A 24,134-nucleotide genomic window follows, 5' to 3' on the forward strand; every position below is an offset into this window, starting at 1 on the left:
CTATCTCTCACAATGTCTTGCTCCCCTCCCCCTCTCTCTCTTTCCCACCCCCTATCTCTCACAATGTCTTGCTCCCCTCCCCCTCTCTCTCTTTCCCACCCCCTATCTCTCACAATCTCTCTCTTCCCCTCCCCTCTCTCTCCTCTCCTCTCTGTCTCCCTTCCCTACTCTTGCTGCCCCTGCACTGTGCTGGGATCCCCCCGCTCTACTTCCTCTGCGGATATGGAATGGCTCAGTGACATCTCCTCCCCCATTCTCCAAAGACACAGGAAATTCTTAGAGGGGTTGCCACCTTGGTGGGCCCCAGATGTTTTAATGGCTGCATATGTCTGATGGGTGAGGAGGGTGCCCTGGAAGTGGTGCAGATGAACTGTTTGCTAGATCTGTGCATCTTTTTGCAGCCATTTTTATTGCTTGAATTTTTTTCCCATTATGGGCGTGATTGGGGGCCTCATGTGTAAGTTTTGCCTAAGGCCTCACAAATCCTAGAGCCGCCTCTGCTGATGTTTGTTACCATGTAGAACTCCATATGTATATTTTTTTATTTTGAATTTTATTTATTTTACTATATTTTATATTTTCTGAATTGTTATCAATTTTGTATTGCAGATACCTTGCCACTGGTGCCAGTTTCACCTCCCTCCATCATCAATTTCTGATGGGAATTTCCACCGTATCCACCATTGTGCACGATACCTGTCATATTATCTGGGAAGAACTGAGAACATCAGTCATGCCGGAGCCAACATCCAGTCTGTGGGAGGAAATAGCGGAGGAATTTTGGGAGAAGACCAACTTCCCAAACTGCATTGGGGCATTAGATGGGAAACACATACGGCTCATCAAGCCTCCAAAATCCGGTTCCCGCTTTTTCAACTATAAGAAATACTTTTCCATTGTGCTTCTGGGACTCAGCGATGCAAATATGAAGTATCATCGCTGTGGATGTTGGAGCGTATGGGAGTTCTGGAGATTCTAGAATTTTCAGAAATTCCGTAATGGAGCGGCGGTTTCAATATGGCGAATTTCAGGTGCCACAGTCAAGGCCTCTCCCTGGTACTACTGGACCAGATCTTCCATTTGTAGTGCTGGGAGATGAGGCATTTGCCTTATCTACTCACCTGCTAAGGCCCTATACCAGGCATGGTCTCACTGCCAGGAGGCAAATTTTTAACTATCAACTCAGCAGAGCTAGAAGAATGGTTGAGTGCGCATTTGGCATTTGCACTGCCAAATGGTGTGTTTTGATGACAGCCATGCATCTAGAAGTTGATCATGCCGTCAATGTGGTTCTAGCATGTTGTGTTCTCCACAATTTTTTGAGGGGTAAGGAGATCGTGGCCACCGAAACCCCTGTTTCTGAGGATCCCATAGGTCATGTTACTGGCACTCGTCCAAGTAATCAGGCCCTACAAGTCCGTGAACATTTCACTGATTACTTTGTGAGTGAAGATGGACAGCTGCCATGGCAATTGGACTATGTGTAAATTTTTAACCGGTGTTGCATGGACCTTACATGTCAAAGTTTTTTTCATCACAGTTTTCAAGTTTTTGTGTCAGTTTTCACGTTTGCCTTAAATAAAGTAGTCAACAATTTTCAACAATTTAAATTGTTTTTATTTCTATCTTTTGCTATGCACAGGGTGTATAAAAAATAGACAAACCTTACAAAAACATTGAATGCTTGCAAGTATAGAAAAATGTTTTTTAATTCCTTTGGAATATATTATATATATATATATATATATATATATATATATATATATATATAAAAATCTCCTTTTAGTTTCAAGTATTGAATTTCAAGTGCAACAGATAACGAGTCCACAAAATATCCCCCACTACCCCCTAAAAAAAAAAAAAGGTTACAGTATTCCTGAAGTGCTGTAAGGCCCCTTTCACACAGGGCAGATCAGTAATGATCCATCCCGTGATTATCCGCTCGGTCGGCAGGTATCGTTCCATTGTCCATTGTCCCCACTGAGCCGAGCGGAGAGCTGACAGGGCGGTCCCTGCACAGTGTGCGGAGACCGCCCTGTCCGCAGCCGGCTCAGCGGGGTCAACGGAGCAATCCCCTCTGAGCGAGCGGATCATCACGGGGCAGATCATTACTGATCCGCCCCGTGTGAAAGGGGCCAAAGATGGGCACTGAGTGCGGCAAACAGTTCTGAAATATTTGGCTAGATGGAGAAAGTGAAAAAGATGTCTCCATGTACACTCCACTGTGTAGAAGGGGTAATCTCCCACTGGGCCAAGGCTCTCAACCTAAACAATGCTAGCACCCAATCAGAAAGTTCAGGTATTGTGAGAGCAAGTGGGGCCAAGTAGCAACATGTATAAGCTTGGGACAGTGGGAGATTCTTCTGTGCGTACAGTTCAGTGTACATGGAGGAATCTGAGGTTGGTTGTAAACATTAGTTCGTGTAGGTAAAACATTAAGTAGTGTAGGTAAAACATTAAAAGTAACATTACACAACAAGAAAAATAAAACTGTCATATCACTGCCATAGGAATGCTATAAGTTTTCATAAATTGGATAATTAGGGTTCCGCAGGGAAGAATGACTTAGTTCACTGCCAACATCTACGGGTGATCCTGAATGGGAAGATGAGGGTGAAGACACTGGTTGTGGCTGCACATGCATCCTTTGGTAACCAGGATTAGACGGGTAAGGTGTATACAGTGGTGGGGGTCCTGCATAAGGGTTAATGGCAGATGTTGTGTCATGGCACTGCTGACTGGGCATTGGTCTACTGAAAGAGCCACTAGGTGAATTAAAACCCATAGCCCATGGCTGAAATTTAGGATATGGGCGTTGCTCTTTGCAAGCGGACACAATATACGTTAAATAGGCATGTATATCACCCCTGACCTCAGTGCGCTTATCTGCAGGAATCTCCCTGATTACACAAAGCAACATTCTCAAGAACATAATATCTGGGTCTGAGATGTTGAGGAATTCATCATCTTTGGCCTGGTTTTGTGATTGTTTTCTCATTTCTTCAATGATACGGTTGAAATATTCCTCAAAAGGTGTCTTTTGTTGAGTACGTGTTCGACGGGTGGTGGAAGTAGACCGGACTCTCCTATCTGGATTTGCCTGCAATAGTTATAATATATAGATTATGCATCTGATACTGAGGTCACACTTTAGTGAACAGCATATGATGATGATAAGGCTTGTACAAATATTGCAGCACCTGTTTAGAATAGATCACACACAGGTACTTGTTTTGCCGCAAAAACCTGATCTCACTGAAGACCTCCAAAGCCAGAAGAACAAGTCACACCTTGCACAAAAATAAGCTGTTGTTGTTTCTCCAACATTTGTGCCAACACCAGCTGCCTTTTCAAAATGTAAGTAATACGTTTTTTTGTGGACAGAAATTGTGACATTTTTAAAATACATACCGCAGGTTCTTGAGTGGATGGATGATATTCTTGGGATGACACTGTCTCTGTGGTTTCTTGACTGGTGTCAGCGTCTCCTGATGGTGATGGCGACGAACTTTCGCGCCTTGCGCTTGCTCTCACAGGGACACTTGACACAGTTCTAGGTAACAATAAAGATTAAGATGAACATGAATATGCCTTTACTGGTCACAAATCGCTAAGTAAAATAAATGGATATACTTACGCGCGCATCTCAGTGGTGCGCCTCAAAAATGACAAAGCCTCTGCATGGGGGTTAGGCCTGCAACGAGTTGAGGGTGCTCCGCTTCTCTCCGCAGCCTTCTCTTCGTTGACTTATTTTTTGTAACGGTCGCGCAGGGACCTCCAACGTGTATAAACCTCCTTTCCTGCAATATATAAAAAACATAGAATGCACTTTTTGGTTAAGTTCTATTGGCAGATAGCATGTCTAATTTTGTGGAATTTGCAGCATTGTCAGTGACAAAGTGCTGTATTGCTATAAAATGGCCTGGTCATTAGGGGGTAAAATCTTTACTAGGATGCATGTGTACCCTGCTGCATAGACACAACAAACCTTGCACTCACCTCGGTTATCCTGTTCAGTTGCAGACATCTTGCCCCAGTTCGGTGTGACATATTTGTAGACTTCCTCCCACTTTGCTCTCTTCAGCACTCGGTCTGCATATCCTGGGCATTCTGAGTCCCATAACTCTGGTCGGGCATGCACCAGTGCGATGATGGCCTCGTACGAGATATCTCTTGTCGCCATGCTGTCTTCTCCCCTTTCATCCCTCTCAACTTCCTGTGTCATTTCCCAGGTACACCTGCTGATTAGGATGTGCTTCCGGGTGTTTTTTTTCTTCTTTCACGCTGCTGGCCGCAATTGACACAAAAGACTGCGATTACCTGCGGTTATGTGCTTATAGCTGCGCTACATCGCACCTGGACGCATACAATTCTATTTTTTCTATTCGCACCGAACCGCACGTAACGAAATCGCAGTTAAACGCTGTGTGTGAACAGGGCCATAGGAAAGCATTGTGTGCCTTTGGCTGCGGTGGAAAACTAGAAAATCCGCAGCTAAAAGGGGCCTTACTGACTTGATCTTGCAGAACCGGTTTAAATAGTGTCACAGCCCTGCAATACTATATACTTGTACACTGAGTTCAACCATATGCGCAGTCTCTGATCATCTCTTGTACCATGTCTGCAGTCTCTGACCCATCTCTTGTACCGTGTCTGCAGTCTCTGACCATCTCTTGTACCGTGTCTGCAGTCTCTGACCATCTCTTGTACCGTGTCTGCAGTCTCTGACCATCTCTTGTACCGTGTCTGCAGTCTCTGACCATCTCTTGTACCGTGTCTGCAGTCTCTGACCATCTCTTGTACCGTGTCTGCAGTCTCTGACCATCTCTTGTACCGTGTCTGCAGTCTCTGACCATCTCTTGTACCGTGTCTGCAGTCTCTGACCATCTCTTGTACCGTGTCTGCAGTCTCTGACCATCTCTTGTACCGGGTCTGCAGTCTCTGACCATCTCTTGTACCGGGTCTGCAGTCTCTGACCATCTCTTGTACCGGGTCTGCAGTCTCTGACCATCTCTTGTACCGGGTCTGCAGTCTCTGACCATCTCTTGTACCGGGTCTGCAGTCTCTGACCATCTCTTGTACCGGGTCTGCAGTCTCTGACCATCTCTTGTACCGGGTCTGCAGTCTCTGACCATCTCTTGTACCGGGTCTGCAGTCTCTGACCATCTCTTGTACCGGGTCTGCAGTCTCTGACCATCCCATGTACCGGGTCTGCAGTCTCTGACCATCCCATGTACCGGGTTTGCAGTCTCTGACCATCCCATGTACCGGGTCTGCAGTCTCAGACCATCTCTTGTACTATGTCTGCAGTCTCGGACCATCTCTTGTACCGGGTCTGCAATCTCTGACCATCTCTTGTACCGGGTCTGCAATCTCTGACCATCTCTTGTACCGGGTCTGCAGTCTCTGACCATCTCTTGTACCGGGTCTGCAGTCTCTGACCATCTCTTGTACCGGGTTTGCAGTCTCTGACCATCTCTTGCACCATGTCTGCAGTCTCTGACCATTTCCTGTAGTGTGTCTAAAGCCCCATACACACAATCAGATTTTCTGCAGATTTTTTCCTTCAGATTTACAAAAACCATATAATATGAGGTCAAACCTTAGGAGTTTCAGTTTGCCTGCAGTCAGGCAGGCCCTTGCACTACATGGTTTTGGTAAATCTGAAGACAAAAATCAGCAGAAAATCTGATGGTGTGTATGGGGCTTTACACATATATAACTCACATCACTCACACACACAGCCTACATAGGCTGTATGTGAGTGATATGAGGTGTATATGTGTGACATAGGCTGCATATGAGTGGCATTATACACACATACACAGAAAATGTTCACACATATACTAATGTGTCATGTGGGGGGGGGGGTCTTGTTGCGTCACCTCCCTGAAATTAGTTTTTGCAGGTTGGGATTAGGGATGAGCTCCGGCGTGTTCGCACACTCTACGTGCAGAGCCCGGCAGGAAGTCAGGGCAGCACACATCGGGGCAATGTCTCACTGCCTGTGATTAGCGCAGCGCTGCGCCGACTTCCTTGCGGGCTCTGCACGTGGAGTGTGCGAACACGCCGAAGCTCATCCCTAGTTGGGATGTCTGTGACTGTGAGCTGAGCCAAGTACACTCGGCTACTCTCGGCTCAGCTCGGGACTGCAAGAGGACCCGAGAGCCGCTGAGATACACAGGACTCTGTATCTCGGGGGCGACATTTTTAAACTTCAAGACTGCAATGATGACAAGGCTGCAAATGACACTGGGGGCAAGGCTGCAGATGGCAAGAAGAAGGTAGGGCCAGAAAGTGACTCAAGCCCAGGGGCCCCGACCACCCCAAGTCCTGCCCTGCTGAATATAGTGACCGCAACATCACTAGTATGAAGTGGGAGGAAATTTTTGAGGAGGTCACACCGAACTGGTTGTCGCTTAGTAATAAGCACCGTCGGATACGTGGTAAGCAGTTTGTGGGATGAGTGGCTTGGCATGGTTAACCACTTTCAGACCGGACCATTTTGCTGGTCAATGACCAGAGGTCTTTTTACAATTTGGCACTGCGCTGCTTTAACTGGTAATTGCGCGGTCATGCAATGTTGTACCCAAACAAAATTTGCGTTCTTTTCTTCCCACAAATAGAGCTTTCTTATGATGGTATTTGATTGCCTCTGCGATTTTTTATTTTTTGCGATATAAACGTAAAAAGACCGCAAATTTTGAAAAAAATTATATTTTCTACTTTTTGTTATTAGAAAAATCCAATAAACTACATTTTAGTCATACATTTAGGCCAAAATGTATTCAGCCACATGTCTTTGGTAAAAAAAAAGTCAATAACTGTATATTTATTGGTTTGCGCAAAAGTTGTCACATCTACAAACTAAGGTACGTTTTCTGGAATTTACGCAGCTTTTAGTTTACGACTGCCTATCTCATTTCTTGAGGTGCTAAAATGGCAGGGCAGTACAAAACCCCCCCCAAATGACCCCATTTTGGAAAGTAGACCCCCTAAGGAAATTGATAAGAGGCATGTTGAGCCCATTGAATATTTTATTTTTTTGCCTCAAGCGATTGAATAATGACAAAAATAAAAAAAATTTTTTTTTTACACAAAGTTGTCACTAAATTATATATTGCTCACACATGCTATGGGCATATGTGAAATGACACCCCAAAATAAATTCTGCTGCTTCTCCTGAGTACGGGGATACCACATATGTGGGACTTTTTGGGAGCCTAGCCGCGTACGGGGCCCCAAAAACCAAGCACCGCCTTCAGGCTTTCTAAGGGCGTAAATTTTTGATTTCACTTCTCACTACCTATTAGTTTTGAAGGCCATAAAATGCCAAGATGGCACAAATCCCCCCCAAATGACCCCATTTTGGAAAGTAGACACCCCTAAATTTAGGGGTACACTAGTGAGACTCACAGGTAAAAAAGCACCTAGGCTGTCAGCGACTGTATCAAAACGCTACAAGAAAAACTGTTAGCGATCGCAGGGATCAGGCCTGACTCTGCGAACGCTGCAGTTATGCGTGTTGTGTTTTGTAAGTGACAGTGATCGATCGATACTGCACTTGGGTGGGCTGGTCTGGGCTTGGCGGAGGGGCTAAACGCAGGTGCTAGCAGGTATCTGGGCTGATCCCGCTAACAATGCGTTTTGGGAAACCTAAACTGCTGGCGACGCTAATATAGATCTGATCAGATACTATATTACTAATCACGTATGCTTTGTGCGTGGGTGTTAGTGGTACTGGCACTTATCTGACGCTGCCTGGGGCGACGCAGACCTTATCTGACCCTCAAACTTATATCACCCGCCGGGTGATCAGGGGGTTAAACCTTTATTAGGTAATAAATGGCGGGTGCCCTGAAACTATAAAAAAATAACTAACCAACCAGCGTCACCTGTAACAGTTATATGGTGATCACTGGTGAAAGGGTTAACTAGGGGGCAATCAGGGGGCTTTATGCGGTAGTATATGGGGGTCCCTGGCGCTATAAAAAGCTGCGGCGAACCTAAATACCTACCTGCCTAACTAGCGTCACCTGTGACACTAATACAGCGATCAGAAAAATGATCGCATATTAGGCTGGGTTCACACTGGAGCGATGCAGGAACGCCACGAATCCGCGGCGGGTTCCCGCATCGCATGCCTCCCGGCGGCAGTTCACACTGCCCTATGCGAACTGCTGGGAGTGTCAGTGAAATGTTAATGACACCCCCAGATCAGTTTGCATATCGCAGTGCGATCTGCAAACTCGGATCGCATGGTGTGAACACCCATGCGATCCGATTCTGCTGCGGACCCAAAAAAGGGTCCCGTGCGAGTTTGCGGCGGGTGCGACGCGAATTCAGCCATACTATCTGTATGGCTGAACTCGAATCGCACAGAGATCGGATGTGATTTGCACTGCAGTGCGGTCCGAATCACATCCGTTCTCATAAACCGCTGCAATGTGAACCCAGCCTTAGTGACACTGGCGACGGGGGTGATCACGGGGTTAAACCTTTATTGGGGGGTTAGGGGGGTACCTTTAGAACTAAAGGGGGCTAACCCTAACTGCCCTAACAGTTATTGCAGTCACAAATGACACCCGCCGGGTGATCAGGGGGTTAAACCTTTATTAGGTAATAAATGGCAGGTGCCCTGAAACTATAAAAAAATAACTAACCAACCAGCGTCACCTGTAACAGTTATATGGTGATCACTGGTGAAAGGGTTAACTAGGGGGCAATCAGGGGGCTTTATGCGGTAGTATATGGGGGTCCCTGGCGCTATAAAAAGCTGCGGCGAACCTAAATACCTACCTACCTTCCTAACTAGCGTCACCTGTGACACTAATACAGCGATCAGAAAAATGATCGCTTATTAGGCTGGGTTCACACTGGAGCGATGCAGGAACGCCACGAATCCGCGGCGGGTTCCCGCATCGCATGCCTCCCGGCGGCAGTTCACACTGCCCTATGCGAACTGCTGGGAGTGTCAGTGAAATGTTAATGACACCCCCAGATCAGTTTGCATATCGCAGTGCGATCTGCAAACTCGGATCGCATGGTGTGAACACCCATGCGATCCGATTCTGCTGCGGACCAAAAAAAGGGTCCCGTGCGAATTTGCGGCGGGTGCGACGCAAATTCAGCCATACTATCTGTATGGCTGAACTCGAATCGCACAGAGATCGGATGTGATTTGCACTACAGTGCGGTGCGAATCACATCCGTTCTCATAAACTGCTGCAATGTGAACCCAGCCTTAGTGACACTGGCGACGGGGGGTGATCACGGGGTTAAACCTTTATTGGGGGGTTAGGGGGGTACCTTAGAACTAAAGGGGGCTAACCCTAACTGCCCTAACAGTTATCACAGTCACAAATAACACCAATGCAAAAAAAAAAAAAAATGCAGTTAGTGTCACTGGGCAGGGGTAATTGGGGGGGTGATCGGGGGGTGAAGGGGGGGTGTGAGTGTGCCTGGCATGTTCTACTGTGTAGTGTCGTGTTGGTGCAACTCACCGATCCTCTCTCCTCGGTGCCGGAATGAAAAATACCGACACGGAGGAGAGATTACATCACTTCCTCTGCCTGTGTTTACATTACAGGAGAGGAAGTGATGTCACGCCTCACTTCCATTGGTCAGGAGCGATCGCGAGGGGGTGGCCATGAACGAATGGCCGCCCCCTCATCCCGGATCGCTCCTGTACGGATACCGACCGCCGCTGGAACCGGGGGGGGGCCCGATCGGGCCCCCCACCCGCGGGAAGGCAGGGACGTATATATACGCCCATATGCCTGCCCGTGCCATTCTGTCGACGTATATCGTCGTGCGGCGGTCGGCAAGTGGTTAAACACGTGACCATGTTACCTGCCATGTGGTCATGTGGTCACATGGCAGGTCATGTGGCCACGTGGTCATGTGGCCATGTGGCAGATCACGTGGTCATGTGGCCACATGGCAGGGCACATGGTCATTTGGCCACGTGGTCATGTGGCCACATGGTCATGTGGTCACCTGCCACGTGGCCACATGACCACATGGCCACATGTTGGGGATTGTCTGCAAACTAAAACCAAAATGGGTTTAAAATATTATACGTAATTGTCATGTTGGAGTTCTATCAGTTCATTGTGTCTACTGTTCCTATACAGGTGATAAAATCATTACAAGGTGGAGATCCCTTTGAGACTGCTACAGGCGGGAGCTAAATGAGGAGGCAAAAGAAAGCCAGAGCGGAGCAGGACCGTCCACAAAAAAAAGCCCCTTTTTTGACATGCTGGACTTCTTGAGAAGTGTCATGAACTTAAGAAGGTAAGTTAATACATTATTTCTCTCCTATATTAAATTATTTGGCCTAGTAAAAAAAAATATATACTCCAAAGAGGAAGTTAACCATGAAAAACAAAACCCAAAAAAGTACAAGCATATTAGCTCATTAAGAATTACTTACCTGTGATGAAAGCCCCCGCTGCGGTCCCCCTTCCCCTCCTCCGTTGCCATAATGATGTCATGTGCGCAGGAGCCACCAGTCATGGCACGATCGTCTTCAGAAACGGCACGCTTAGGCACCGTTGTCTAAGTGTTTTCTGCTAATATCTCCTAAACCGTGTAGGTTTAGGAGATATTTCTTGCACCTACCTGTAGGTATAAGTGGTCCACTTTAATGACACACATGGATCCATGTATTGTAATAACTCTACTGTACTCACCTGTAATCCATCTATGAACAAATATTTTACAGTACCACCAGCAACATGAGGATGGGGGATGCAGTGGATACCCAGCCTGCGGCAGAGGAAGACATGGGAGTTGGAGGTAGGGAGCAAGCTCCTGAAGAAAACCCGTCTTCCCAATCAACAGCCACGCTTCAAAGACGTGTGCCACAACGTGTGCCTGTAAGTATCCTATATAAAATGTCCCATTTTGAAATGTTGACAGAATAAAATGTGCTAATAAATGTTCCAACCCTCAGATTCGTTCTGTTGGAGCTACTGCATCAAGAAGCAAACGTCACGGACAGCACAGACCTGACATGGATGGAGCCATGCTGACATTCATGCAAGAAATTAGGGCAATGAGAAGGGCTGATAGCAATGATCCATTTTCCGACCCCAATAATGAGGATGCCAGTTTTGTAAAAAATCTTTATCACCATATAGCAAAGGTTCCCACTGCTCGGAAAATGGATGTTGACATGTCCATCTTCCATTTTACAGGTGTGTGCGTAAGGGCTGCATCTGGAGATCCCATGCCACCAGTCATTACCCATCCCCAATGTCCATATGTTGAACAAGCTCTGCAGCATCTTTGTCCCCATCCATACAACCACCCAGGTATTATCCCCATCACCAACGTGCACCAGCGCCCACTGCCCAAAATTTAGTACCCCCACCTCAAGTCGCACCCACCTATGAGTCCTCCAGTTCCCAGGCCACTTCATACATTAATTCTCCCTAGTCGTCCAATCCATATCCCACTTCCCACAGTCCTTATTATCAGGACCTTTAAAAAACCCACATTTTATGTTGCCCCATTGTAGTTGGCCACCAAATTTGCACTGCAGCAATAAATGTTTTTATTTGTGTTATATATATATATTTTTTTAAATCTGGTTGTACATTTGAATTATTTTTGCATTTATATGTTGCGGTCACTGACATTAATAAACATAATTGACTGCATGGAATATTTTATTGTATTATTGTACTCTATATAAAACAAAAACAACTGATGCAAAAGAATGTGATGGTCATAGGGTCATTGATGATCGATGTTGGCACTAGGAGAATGAAAACTACAAGCTTTATACACTGATAGAAGTCACAAGACTGCTATACTGCTAACATGAAAATGCATTATTTCTTAAAGCTATTGCATTTCAAGTTTATGTGGGAAAACAAATACAATGCAGGGTATCAAAAGGGGGTCAAACATGTACTAACAAAGGTGTACCTAATAAAGTGCCTGGTGAGTGTTTTTACACATGTTGATACTGCCACGCAACCTCTCCCTCTGGGGACATGAAATAGTTTGCAAACGTATCACGCATGGTAACAACTGAATTGTTGGGTCGCAGTCCAGTAAACCATACAGAAGGTAAATTGATCTCGTCCTCTTCCTCAACAGTAATTCCTTCTTTCTCACGTATAATGTTATGGAGGACACAACATGCTTGTATAGCTAGTTCGGCATTCTCCAGGCTCATTTGAATTGTTGTATGGAATATGCGCCACTTGCTGGTCAAAATGCCAAAGGTACATTCAATAAGTTGCCTTGCGTGACTCAACCGATAGTTAAAAAATGTTTGGGGGGAGTTAGATTGTGCCTGGCATAAGGCCTTAGGAGATTCATAGAAAGTGCAAATGCCTCATCAGCTACAAGCACATGTGGCATATCTGGCCCCACAGTTCCTGGAAGAGGTTTGTCTGATGGCAAATGTAAGTGGCCATCAAGTAGTCTTCTCCCCATTTCCAATGCTGTAAACACTCTTGAGTCTGCAGTACGTCCATACGCCCCAATATCTACAGCTACAAACTTATAATTACTGTCACAGATTACCATAAGCACAAGGGAGAAGTATTTCTTATAGTTAAAATATTGTGAGCCAGATCCTGGTGGCATCTGAATTCGGATGTGTTTCCCATCGGGCTCCAACACAATTAGGGAATTGGGTCTTATTCCAAAACCCATTTGCAATTTCCTGCCACATAGATGTATCTGGAACAGGCATTGCAGTACACCAAAGCTCCTCCCATATTGCTTGACGGGTGTCGTGCACAATTCCAGAAATTAGAGAGATTCCCAACAAAAAGTAGTGGTTTAGGGACGTATAGGATAGTCCAGATGCTAGAAACCTGGGAAGAGTAGAACAAATAATGAAAGGAACCCTACATTATGCTGGACATAAGCAGAAAGGCTGGCTGGCTTACCTCAGGGTAAGTAGAAGTCGCTCCTCTGGAGGCACACAACATCTCATATCCGTGATCATCCTTTCCAAACGGGGTTGCAACTTTTCTAATAAAAATTCAAACGTTGGCAGAGACAAAAAAATTAAATTGCGTAAAATTTAAAAAAAATTGTGGGAACCGTCGCAGATCTGCATAGTGCAGAGCAAAAAAAACTTCAGTGGGCCTCTTCAGCAACATGGGATGTGTCCAGTACCTGCGTCTTATTGCAGATTTTTTTCCTGCTCATGCTTTTCTGTCTCCTCAAATAAGGTCTCCTCTAATAGCATGACAAATAATGTCACATGCTCAAAAAATCTGTCCAAATCCATTGCTAAATAAGCACATACACTACAGCAAGGAATCAGGAAGCACAAAGCCAGCTGAAACCACAAAGCAGCATGGGAAGCACAATGCATGCTGGGGAAAACAAAGAATCATGGGAAAATCCACAATTCATGAAAAAATGATTAAATACAGTTCTAAAAAATTGGATATAAACAGATGAAAAATGGACAAAAATGGATGAAAAACAGACAATAACGGATGAAAAACAGACAATAACGGATGAAAAACAGATGAAAACGGACATAAACTGATGAAAACGGACATAAACTGATGAAAAACTGATGAAAAACTGAAATGAAAAGAATGAAAACTGACAACAACTGATGATAAAAAATGTGACTGAACTGATCTAATGTATTAACTTCAAAACCAATCCCCCACTCAGCACGAACTCGAGAACGAGTACGTCCATGCACCATGGTTTCATAATGGTCAGCTGGTCATAACGAACTTAAACAAACGCACTGAAGAACAGCAAGGCCTGTGAAGAGCGAGCTGAAGAAGGGGAATGAGCGGGCCAGAACACCCTGATATACAGGTATGAACTGACCAACATGCACTGAAAACCAGATACAAACCGCACAAACTGAACCGCAGTAAAATGATTGAAATAAGTTTGAAAAGTCCAAAAAGCACGAATCGTCTCAAACCAAACTTCTACTAACATGAGATAAACACGCGATCAGCAGAAGGATAACAAAGGGTGGCATACTGGGTCTTGAACTTCCTTTTTTCTAGGCCCATTGTACGCGCTGTATGTCACCGCATTTTAAATGGTTGGACTTTGGAGTGATCGTGTGTGGGCAAGTCTGTTTCAGCGGAACTCCATCAGAAAGACCGTCTGAGTTTAGTCTGGAAAGTCCAGTCGTGTGTACGCGGCATAAAAGATTGCATTGCTGAAAAAAAGGTGAATGGCAATTAGCCAAAGCAGTATATGCTGAAAATAGGTGAATGTCAATTAGCCAAAGCCCTTTAGTTGATTCTGTTATATTAACTCTTCAAATTCATGCAATGATTTGTAAATATTCAATAATATTATGGTGTGGAATTCCAAACATCACACACTAGTTACCGGCAGTTTAAATTTTTTTGTTTATTTTTTTCGCTTGTGCATTGAAAAAAATAAACACAACTTGATGGTGGTAGGTTGGCTGGGATTTGAACTTATAACTTGAGTACTTTAAAGACATCTGAGCAGACCACTAAGCCTAAGTATGCTGAGACCTGCGAAATAGTGTAGTATGATTAAACATTTCAATACAGGGCACCCCCTTTCTGCCCAGGCCAACTTTCAGTTTTCAGTGCTGTCGCATTTTGATTGCCAATTGCGAGGACATGCAACACTGTACCCAAATTAATTTTTATAGTTTTTTTTCCCCACAAATATTGTTTCTTTTGGTGGTATTTGATCACCTCTACGGTTTTTATATCTTGCGCTATAAACAAAAGAAGAGTGACAAGTTTGAAAAACACAATATTTTTTACCTTTTGCTATCATAAATATCCCAATTTAATGGCGGCGATCTGCGATTTGTATTATGACTGACATTGTGGCAGACACATCGGACACTTTTGATACTATTTTTGGACCATTCACATTTATACAGCGATCAGTGCTATTAAAATGCACTGATTACTGTATAAATGTCACTGGCAGGGAAGGGGTTAATACTAGGGGCGATCAAGAGGTTAAATGTGTTACCAAGGGAGTGATTCTAACTGTAGGAGGAGTGGGCTCACAAGGGGAGGAGACCGATCAGTCTTCCTCTGTACTGGGAACACACGATTGGTCTCTTCTCCCCTGACAGAACCTGGTTCTGTGTGTTTGCACACACAGATCCATGTCCTGGCTCTGTTGCCGGCAATCGCGGGTGCAGACACTGTGGTCACCAGGCACGTGCACCATCTCCTGAGTGACATGGTGGGGGCACCCCCTAGATGGCTGGGAAACCTAGAATGTCATATGATGCCCGCCCAGAATGGGAGATCCCTCCTGCGGATGTCATTTGACTATGGACGGGGTAGGAAGTGGTTAAAGAATGAAAATAAATACTGCTTTATAGTCGCCTAAATAATTTTTTTAAATATGGGTGGTATAGTGGTGTAGTGGTTAGCACTTTCACCTAGCAGTAAAAAGGGTCACTGGTTCGAATCCCAACCTCGACACCACCTGCCTGGAGTTTGCATGTTCTCCCTGTGCCTGCATGGGTTTCCTCCCACACTCCAAAGACATGCAGGTAGGTTAATAAGTTGCTGACTGCCGGCTGTCAAATGACGGCCAGGCGGCGCCCCCATTGTGGTGGGAGGCTGTCGTTTAAACAGGGAATGCGTGCGATCGTGTGAGCGCATCCCTGTTTCTTCGGTGGTGGCGGGTCACGGAGACGCGGCTCGCCACCGAAGGGGGTGAACAGCCATTGGTTATGGCTGTTTACCACGTGACTTCATCACGGCCGATCATAGATGGTCACACCCCAACTGTGCCTGAGTACCTGTCACAGCCCATCAGAGTACCCGAGTACCTGTCACAGCCCATCAGAGTACCCGAGTACCTGTCACAGCCCATCAGAGTACCCGAGTACCTGTCCCGGCCCATCAGAGTACCCGAGTACCTGTCCCGGCCCATCAGAGTACCCGAGTACCTGTCCCGGCCCATCAGAGTACCCGAGTACCTGTCACAGCCCATCAGAGTACCCGAGTACCTGTCACAGCCCATCAGAGTACCCGAGTACCTGTCCCGGCCCATCAGAGTACCCGAGTACCTGTCCCGGCCCATCAGAGTACCCGAGTACCTGTCCCGGCCCATCAGAGTACCCGAGTACCTGTCACAGCCCATCAGAGTACCCGAGTACCTGAGTACCTGTCACAGCCCATCAGAGTACCTGAGTACCTGTCCCAGTCCATCTGAGTACCCGAGTACCTGTCCCGGTCCATCCGGGATCGGGATCGACCCCTTGCTCCGATCTGTGATCAGGCGAGTCTCATAGACTCGCCGATCAGAGAGCGCGCCCCTCAGGGGGCGCGCAAGCTGCTCGTGCAAGGGACGATGTCAACAGACGTCGTCCTGGCAAAGCAGGTCCGCGCTGTAGCCGTCATTCGGCTATAGCGTAGATCCCTAGTGGTTAATATCCATCCTATTGTTCATACTCAACAGCATTCTGGTATTTAACACGTGTATCCACCACACGTTACCACTTCTCTTCAGAGAAGCCTACCCTACCCATACCTAACAACTGTATTTTCATTTTCTCCATCAGAAAAATTACCTTTTTGTTTCCACTTGACCCTCCCTTCTAGATTGTAAGCTCTAATGAGCAGGGCCCTCTGATCCCTCCTGTATTGATTTGTATTGTAAGTGTACTGTCTGCCCTCATGTTGTAAAGCACTGTGCAAACTGTTGGCTCTATATAAATCCTGTATAATAATACCTCCATGCACTGTCTTGAAATGTTTAGATACATTAGAAATATTTTTGGCATTTGGATTGACAATGTCATTATAATGTTCAGAGACCCTGATTCGTAGGTGGCGAATGGTGCAACCTACATACTGTATCTGACAAGCACTACATTCCACTACATAAACTACTGATTTAGAGCTGCAATTAATAAAATGTTTAACCACTTGGCGCCTATACTACGTCTATTGACGTCATGGGCTTTCAGTGGTTATTAGGGATGAGCTTCGTGTTCGAGTCGAAACGCATGTTCGACTCGAACATCGGTCGTTCGTGCGTTCGCCGAATTCCGAACGTTTGGGCCGTTCGCGGCAAAATTCGTGTGGCCCACAATGCATTGCGATGGCGCAATGCATTGCTGTCTCACGATTGGCCAAGCATGCACTGTGACCCCGCATGCTTGGCCAATCGCAGCGCCAGTAGCGAGGAGAGCAATGGTTGGCCACAGGCATCCTGCCTGTGGCCAATCATAGCTCAGGCTGTGTAGTGCACGCCCCACACTATATAAAGCTGCCTTTCAGGCGGCCTCGTGTAGTGTTTGTTAGCATCTGAAGCAGTGGGTGTTCTGTGTACCTTCAACACAGTTACACACCAATCGTTTTTGGCTGATTTACTATTTTGCTCTTGTGTAGTGGTTACTGTCTGTGCCCTGACCGCAGTATACACCACTATATTCACCTCACCTATATAGCTAGTGATCTAGCTTTAATAATAGAGCTTGCAGTCAGTAGTGTTAGTGCGTGCTGTCTGCGTGCTCTGTACCCAGTACATACCACTATATACACCTACATAGCTGTTCTCTATTTGAGCCCGATTGTCATTTGCTGGAGTTATTGGAAGTTGTGTGTGCCTCCAGCACAGCACAGTATACATCTGTATATACCCCTTTAACTCTGCTGTTTTCTGGTTATTATCTGCGTGCCCTGACCGCAGTATACACCGTGATATTCACCTCACCTATATAGCTAGTGGTCCATCTTTAACAATAGAGCTTGCAGTCAGTAGTGTCACTCAGGAGATAGTGCGTGCTGTGTGCCTGCTCTGTACCCAGTACATACCGCTATTATCCACCTACATAGCTCTTCTCTATTTGGGCCCGATTGGCATCTGCTGGAGTTATTGGAAGTTGTGTGTGCTTCCAGCACAGCACAGTATACATCTGTATATACCCCTTTAACTCTGCTGTTTTCTTGTTATTGTCTGCGTGCCCTGACCGCAGTATACACCGTGATATTCACCTCACCTATATAGCTAGTGGTCCATCTTTAACAATAGAGCTTGCAGTCAGTAGTGTCACTCAGGAGATAGTGCGTGCTGTGTGCCTGCTCTGTACCCAGTACATACCGCTATTATCCACCTACATAGCTGTTCTCTATTTGGGCCCGATTGGCATCTACTGGAGTTATTGGAAGTTGTGTGTGCCTCCAACACAGCACAGTATACATCTGTATATACCCCTTTAACTCTGCTGTTTTCTGGTTATTATCTGCGTGCCCTGACCGCAGTATACACCGTGATATTCACCTCACCTATATAGCTAGTGGTCCATCTTTAACAATAGAGCTTGCAGTCAGTAGTGTCACTCAGGAGATAGTGCGTGCTGTGTGCCTGCTCTGTACCCAGTACATACCGCTATTATCCACCTACATAGCTCTTCTCTATTTGGGCCCGATTGGCATCTGCTGGAGTTATTGGAAGTTGTGTGTGCTTCCAGCACAGCACAGTATACATCTGTATATACCCCTTTAACTCTGCTGTTTTCTTGTTATTGTCTGCGTGCCCTGACCGCAGTATACACCGTGATATTCACCTCACCTATATAGCTAGTGGTCCATCTTTAACAATAGAGCTTGCAGTCAGTAGTGTCACTCAGGAGATAGTGCGTGCTGTGTGCCTGCTCTGTACCCAGTACATACCGCTATTATCCACCTACATAGCTGTTCTCTATTTGGGCCCGATTGGCATCTGCTGGAGTTATTGGAAGTTGTGTGTGCTTCCAGCACAGCACAGTATACATCTGTATATACCCCTTTAACTCTGCTGTTTTCTTGTTATTGTCTGCGTGCCCTGACCGCAGTATACACCGTGATATTCACCTCACCTATATAGCTAGTGGTCCATCTTTAACAATAGAGCTTGCAGTCAGTAGTGTCACTCAGGAGATAGTGCGTGCTGTGTGCCTGCTCTGTACCCAGTACATACCGCTATTATCCACCTACATAGCTGTTCTCTATTTGGGCCCGATTGGCATCTGCTGGAGTTATTGGAAGTTGTGTGTGCTTCCAGCACAGCACAGTATACATCTGTATATACCCCTTTAACTCTGCTGTTTTCTTGTTATTGTCTGCGTGCCCTGACCGCAGTATACACCGTGATATTCACCTCACCTATATAGCTAGTGGTCCATCTTTAACAATAGAGCTTGCAGTCAGTAGTGTCACTCAGGAGATAGTGCGTGCTGTGTGCCTGCTCTGTACCCAGTACATACCACTATTATCCACCTACATAGCTGTTCTCTATTTGGGCCCGATTGACATCTGCTGGAGTTATTGGAAGTTGTGTGTGCTTCCAGCACAGCACAGTATACATCTGTATATACCCCTTTAACTCTGCTGTTCTATAAAAAAGGCATCTGCAGGAGTTAGTGGGTGTTGTGTGCCTCCAGCACAATATAAACTACCCAACTACTGTTTTACCCAACTCCCTTCAGGCCATTACCATGTCTGGAAGGCCAGCAAGGAGAGGCAGACAGGCGCGAGCCGATAAAAGAGGGCAAGCAGGCTCTGTGTCTAGAGACAACAGTGCTGGTCGTGGACGCGGTGCATTGTCATCAGCACGTGGCCATGGGACATGCTTGTCCTTCTTTTCTGCAGCTGGACATGTTGAACCGCAACATGCCAACGACTTGGTAGAGTGGATGACCAAGCCCTCTTCATCCTCCTCATCCTTTCTCACCCAGTCTCAGGGTAGTAGAAAAGCAGCTGCCAACACATCGTCGTCCCTCCTCTCAATGTCATCATCAGTGACTCCTTCCCTAGACCCACCACGTCCTCCTGAGGAGTCTCCTGAACTCTTTGAGCACAGTGTTGGGTACATGCTCCAGGAGGATGCCCAGTGTTTGGTGGGCTCTGATGATGACACTCAGCTAGAGGAAGGCAGTAGCGTGAGCACAGAGAGAGGGGATGCTCAAGAAGGACAGCAATCTGGCAGTCATGTTCCACAAGCTGCAGCATACTGCCAGGTTTGCTACAGCGATGAAGAGGGAGGGGATGATGAGGGCACTGACTCCACGTGGGTGCCTGGAAGGAGGGAGGAGGAGGAGGAGGAGGCACATGTCCAACGAGGCAGGATGCCCTCCGGGGGCCAGCTTAGGGGCAGCACACCGACTGAATCACACCGCAGAACTCCGCCTGCGCAGAGCGCTTCCTCTGCGCGTTATTCTAAAAGTTCTTTGGTGTGGGCCTTTTTTGAGACGAGTGCATCAGATCGCACCGCTGCTATTTGCAATATATGTCTCAAGCGTATCTCACGTGGCCAAAACATCAGCTGCTTGGGCACCACATGCTTGACCAGACATATGTTGACCTGCCATGCAGCTCGTTGGCAAGCATACCTCAAAGACCCACACCAAAGAACAAAGCGGACCTCTCCTTGCTCCTAATCAGCTGGCATCTCCAACCCCACTAGACCTTCAGTCCTCTCTGAAACCTGCTCTGAGAGGAATGAAGGTGTAGAATTAGGTGTGTCACAGCCAAGTGCTTCCGGGAACTCTGCTAGTGGTACATCCACGTCCGATTATAGCAGACAAATGTCCCTGCCCCAGCTGCTGGACCGGCGGAAGAAATTTACTCCCAGCCATCCACATGCCCAGCGGTTGAATGCTAGCTTGGCTAAATTGCTAGCACTTCAAATGCTGCCTTTTCAGTTGGTAGACTCGGCCCCCTTCCGTGAGTTTGTACAATGTGCGGTTCCTCAGTGGCAGGTCCCCAAACGCCACTTTTTCTCACGGAAGGCAATTCCGGCTCTCTACCGGCATGTGGAAGGCAATGTCCTTGCCTCGCTGGACAGGGCGGTCAGTGGTAAGGTGCATATTACCGCTGACTCATGGTCCAGCAGGCATGGACAGGGACGTTACCTGTCTTTCACGGCCCATTGGGTCACTCTTCTGGCTGCTGGGAGGGATGCAGGACAAGGTGCAGTAGTGTTGGAGGTTGTTCCGCCACCACGCCTCCAAAATGCTACTATTGGTTGTGACACACCTCTCTCCTCCACCCCCTCCTCTTCTTCTTCCTCCATGGTCTCTTCCAGTGCTCTGTCCTCAGAACCAGCGGTGCTCCGTAGGCGTTGCAGGGGCTACGCAAGTACGCAGGCAAAACGATGCCATGCCGTGCTTGCGCTGGTTTGTTTGGGGGACAGGAGCCACACTGGGGCGGATGTTTTGTCAGCTCTGCAGGGGCAGGCCGAGAGGTGGTTGACGCCACGCCAGCTTAAGCCAGGAATGGTGGTTTGCGACAATGGCACCAACCTCCTCTCCGCCCTCCGACAGGGACAACTGACCCATGTGCCCTGTGTAGCTCACGTCCTTAACCTGGTGGTGCAGCGGTTCTTGGGCAGGTACCCCGGCTTACAGGATGTCCTGAAACAGGCCAGGAGAGTCTGTGTGCATTTCCGCCGATCATTTAATGCCTGTGCTCGGCTGGCTGAGCTCCAAAAGGAGTTGAACCTGCCCAAGAACTGCCTTATATGTGACATGCCCACCAGATGGAACTCAACATTGGCCATGCTGCAGCGGCTGCACACGCAGCAGAGGGCCATCAATGAGTACCTGTGCGACTACGGCACCAGGACAGGGTCAGGAGAGCTTGGTTTTTTCTCACCACGCCAGTGGGGCATGATCAGGGATGCATGCACTCTCCTGTCACCGTTTGAGGAGGCCACAAGGATGGTGAGCAGTGACAGTGCATGCATCAGTGACACTATACCTCTTGTCCACCTCTTGGAGCATACGCTGCGTGGAATAATGGACAGGGCACTTGAGGCAGAACAGAGGCAGGAAGAGGAGGACTTCCTTGCCTCTCAAGGCCCCCTTTATCCAGACAGTGTTCCTGCTGTGCCACCCATCACACAGGAAGAGGGTGAGGAGGGGGAAGAGGAGGAGGAGGATGATTGTGTCAGCATGGAGGTGGAGGCTGGCACTCAGCATCAGCAGCAGCAGTCTTATAGGGATGATTTACAGTCCCAAGAAACACGTGGACTTGTACGTGGCTGGGAGGAGGTAGCTGCGGATCATGTTGTCCTTAGTGACCCAGAGGACTCCGGACCGAATGCCTCAGCTAACCTACGCTGCATGGCCTCCCTGATCCTGCAAAGCCTGCGGAAGGATCCTCGTATTCTTCGGATCAAGGAGAGGGACCATTACTGGCTGGCCACTCTCCTTGATCCACGGTACAAGGGTAAGGTTGCCGACCTTATCTTGCCATCGCAGAGGGAGCAGAGGATGAGACATCTCCGGGAGGCCTTGCAGAAAGCTCTGTGCAACGCGTTCCCAGAGACTGGGAGGTCACAAACTCCTGGTCCTGGACAACGTGTTGCTGAGGCATCAGTCAGAAGGAGCGGTGGAGAAGGTGGCCGTCTGACTGATGCTTTCAGACAATTTTTTAGTCCGCAGCCCCAAGGTATGATTGGTTCCAGCACCCATCGCCAGCGTCTAATTTACATGGTGCAGGAATACCTAGGGGCAAGGTCAGACTTGGACACCTTTCCCACTGAAAATCCTCTGGCTTACTGGGTCTTGAGGATGGATCACTGGCCAGAGCTTGCACAGTATGCAATTGAGCTACTGGCCTGTCCTGCATCCAGCGTTCTTTCGGAACGCACCTTCAGTGCTGCTGGTGGCTTCGTTACCGATCACAGGGTGCGCCTGTCCACCGAATCAGTTGATCGACTGACCTTCATCAAGATGAATCAGTCTTGGATCACCCACAGCTACCAAGCACCTGAAGCTGATGTAACCGAATAATTTTTTTTGAAATACCACATCCCTTCAAGACTGCCTATGCTGATGCTGAGTGACTGTCCTGTCATGTTGATTGTCTATCCTCTTCCTCCTCCGCTGATATGTTGGAAGAACATTTTTGGTTCTGGGTGATGCCAGCAGCCCAATTTTTCTGCCCCTGTTTAACAGGGGCGTTTAAGTACAATTTTTGATGCAATGCTTTGCAGCAGGGCTAATTCCTGCAAAAAAACTAGAGTGTATGGCAGAGGTTGCAGTGTGATGGCACCAGTGCCTAAGGCCCAATTTTTCTGCCCCTGTTTAACAGGGGCGTTTAAGTACAATTTTTGATGCAATGCTTTGCAGCAGGGCTAATTCCTGCAAAAAACTAGAGTGTATGGCAGAGGTTGCAGTGTGATGGCACCAGTGCCTAAGGCCCAATTTTTCTGCCCCTGTTTAACAGGGGCGTTTAAGTACAATTTTTGATGCAATGCTTTGCAGCAGGGCTAATTCCTGCAATAAAACTAGAGTGTATGGCAGAGGTTGCAGTGTGATGGCACCAGTGCCTAAGGCCCAATTTTTCTGCCCCTGTTTAACAGGGACATGTAATTACAATTCTTGATATAATATTTCACAGGAGGGCCCCTTCCTGTGCCCACCCAGAGTAACTGTGAGGACTTATAGTGTTGTGGCACCAGCACCACAACCACCAAAGGTCAATTTTTCTACCACTGTTCAACAATGGCATGTAATTACTAGACATGTGCATTCGTTTTCGTCCGAATGCATTTTCGTCCGAATTTCAGCTATTTTCGTTTTCGTTTTGACAAACGATAACGAAAGCACAAAATCCGAAAAACGAAAGATCCGACATAAATAAATGCTTTATTTTCGTTTTCATTGTTACAACAGTTCGATATAGAATAGGAGATTCGACATGACTCTGACAACAATCTGTGTCTATAGAACCTGTGGTCGAATGTGCTTAACCTTACCTCTATTAGTCCAAGATTATATAGAGAAAATATTCGACAGAGAAAAAAGATTTGACAGAGAGAAAAGATTCTGCAAGTTACTGTCCTAAAAAGTGTTTGGGGACCCGGGTCCTGCCCCAGGGGACATGTATCAATGCAAAAAAAAGTTTTAAAAACGGCCGTTTTTTCGGGAGCAGTGATTTTAATAATGATTAAAGTGAAACAATAAAAGTGTAATATTCCTTTAAATTTCGTAGGGGGGGGGGGGGGTGTCTATAGTATGCCTGTGAAGGGGCGCATGTTTCCCGTGCTTAGAATTGTCCCTGCACAAAGTGTCATTTATGCAGGAAAAAAAGTCCTTTAAAATCACTCGCAGCTATAATGAATTGTCGGCTCCCGTAATACAGAGAACACTCATTGAAAGTCATTGATAAAAA

The 24,134-nt window shown here is 46.9% G+C and overlaps 1 long non-coding RNA gene across 3 annotated transcripts in view; it reads left to right on the top strand.

Moving 5' to 3' along the window:
* The window catches only part of LOC143924523 (uncharacterized), a 17,765-nt gene extending 6,128 nt beyond the window's left edge, over positions 1-11,637 (top strand). For 2 of the 3 annotated variants that reach the window (XR_013261880.1, XR_013261881.1), the window contains exons 2-4: positions 10,137-10,296; positions 10,727-10,880; positions 10,958-11,637. This is a non-coding gene — a long non-coding RNA (uncharacterized LOC143924523). Of the gene's footprint in view, positions 1-2,223; positions 2,669-10,136; positions 10,297-10,726; positions 10,881-10,957 lie in introns of those variants that run through there. The other variant, XR_013261882.1, reaches the window with a different exon arrangement.
* The last annotated feature ends 12,497 nt before the right edge of the window (positions 11,638-24,134 follow it).

This window comes from Lithobates pipiens, unplaced genomic scaffold (assembly GCF_037356315.1).
Source record: "Lithobates pipiens isolate NorthernLeopardFrog02 unplaced genomic scaffold, aLitPip1_a1.2 Scaffold_22, whole genome shotgun sequence".
Taxonomy (NCBI): Eukaryota; Metazoa; Chordata; class Amphibia; order Anura; family Ranidae; genus Lithobates; species Lithobates pipiens.